This window comes from Rattus rattus, chromosome 4 (genome assembly GCF_011064425.1).
Source record: "Rattus rattus isolate New Zealand chromosome 4, Rrattus_CSIRO_v1, whole genome shotgun sequence".
NCBI classification, from domain to species: Eukaryota; Metazoa; Chordata; class Mammalia; order Rodentia; family Muridae; genus Rattus; species Rattus rattus.
In genome coordinates, this window is record NC_046157.1 from 56,578,301 (window position 1) to 56,580,567 (window position 2,267).

General features: G+C 42.4%; 1 pseudogene; it reads right to left on the bottom strand.

Annotated features, from left to right (window-relative positions):
* Positions 1–489: 489 nt before the first annotated feature.
* On the bottom strand, positions 490–1,375 carry LOC116897994 (annotated as a pseudogene).
* Between the last annotated feature and the right edge of the window lie 892 nt (positions 1,376–2,267).

Genomic DNA, 2,267 nt, shown 5'->3' on the forward strand with positions numbered 1-2,267 from the left:
ACACACACGCAGAACCAGAATCAATCCTTTTGGATGCACATCATTTTCCTTTTCCTTCCTCACGTACAGAACTTCTCACACATTTCCTGTAGCTAAAGTCAAGCCGATGTTGGCAAGGTACCATTTTATCCCTAAAACTTTGTTGGCATCAAAATATGACAGTTACCAGTGTTAAATCCATCAAATATTTACACAGCACAGCACATTCTGCTTCAGACGTTTGTCCATTACACACAGAAGAAGATGAGATCCCCGTTCTGTGTGTTTGGGATCAGGAGCTCACTGGTCTCTGTCTGGCTACCGTACATGGGTTCCAGGGAATCAGAGACAGCAGGCAGTTACTTCAGAGGACACTGAACACTATGATCTGGAAGCGTGTTATGATGTCACCCAAGTGTGTCCCACACCACCTCCTCCTCCGAGGTTGCTGGCAGGTCCAGCTGATACAGAAGGGAGACAACACATTTACTCTGTGGAGACACCCTTTTCCTAGGCATGTGCTGTGTGACTTTTGAGCGAAACTCGTCCCCAAAACTTGTCATGTTCATTCTTGTTTCTTAGGCTCTTGGAGTCATCAATTTAGCACTCAATTGCTATTTCTTTCTTGGTAGCACCAGAGTCAAATTTGACCTGGATGTCAACTAGGGGCTATCGATATCCAATGTGCCATTTTCCCCCCATAATATGGAAAATACTTGAAGTCTGTAAGTCCATATTCAGGATGCATTGCTATATTTGCTATGTTTTCATCCTTTGTCACCCACATTATATATATATATATATATATATATATATATATATATATATATATATATATATGTGGAACTCTGTCTGGGACTAGCTCAATTATTCTGTTCATTTTCACAAGAATACAAGGTTGTCCCTTGGAATAGCCAAAGTCCGCATCATTCACACCACTACAATCTTGAAGCAAGGAAACTGGAAACTGACACGCACTATAATCTAGACACTTTCTGATGAAAAAGTGCTCCATCAGGATAATCTGTAAGATTCTTCTGTTCTCCCACAGAATATGGCTCTAGGAAATTCTTCAGGTCTTCATAAGTATGTGGCTCAGACACGCTGTATGTATACTCCAAGGCGGCAGTCAGTGGTTTTGGAAAAACTGTAAGTCCTGGGCTTATGGAATCTGGTCTTGCTATTTTGGAACCTCATCATTCAGAGTCTGGAGCATGGCCCACATTGTGAATGTGAAGAGTGCAGCCAAGAACCCATCAAGAAGTAGGTAGAAGAGCAAGGTCAGAGCCCAGCTCTTGGAGGTGCGCCTCAGAAACCCTCCACTGGTTGGGTTGTAGATGAACAGTTTCTACCTGGCCAGGCTCTGGTGGGAAGAATTCATCTCAGTCGTTGTCATGATGGGCGTGTGGAAGATGAGGTGAATGGAGGCCATGGGGCTGCAGGCAACAAGGAGCTTGGTCCTGCAATTACTGTAGAACCCAGCCACTGCACTTCTGGACATTTGTGGTATGGAAATGAAAACATGTGTTTTCAAACAAGCACCCGGTGGTGAACAGTTATGGAAGCTTTTCTACAGGAGCCTAAGCAGGAATCAGGTGCCTTTCCTCAGGTGAGTGCTCTGTACACGGGCAGCTGTACCATGGAATGCTATTCAGCAGAGTGAGCTGGAAGGCTGGATCTCCAAGGCATCGTGCTGAGTGGAAGAAGCCAGTTTCAAAGGGTTGCATATTGCATGATTTACTTACATAAGCTTTTAAAAATGATGAAAGTTTATAATTAAAAATCAGCTGGTGGTTGTCAGTGGCTGGAATGTGAGAAGGGATGCGGTAAAGAGTCTGAGTTACAAAGCGACATGATTGGCACTTGTGGTGTGGAGGCTCTTCAGTGTCCTGACTGTGGGAGTATATACACATGTCCAGATAGCAAAATCATAGAGTACCACACACACACACACACACACACACACACACACACACACACACACACACAGACACAGACACAGACACACACACACACACACACACACACACACACACACAGTATAAAACAGGAAAGACCATTGACCCTTCGGCTTATTGATATCAACATCATGGTTATGATATCACAATGTTTTCCAATTAAGGAGGAAACTCTCTGTATGTAGTTTTTCTTACAATTGCACGTGGGTTATAGGTATATTAATATACATTTCAATGAAAATATGAAAATGTTCACTTTTATTCCTATTGAACTGAGCTTTCAAAATTTTTAATGTACTTTGTTTCTTTATGTATTTATATTTATTCCTA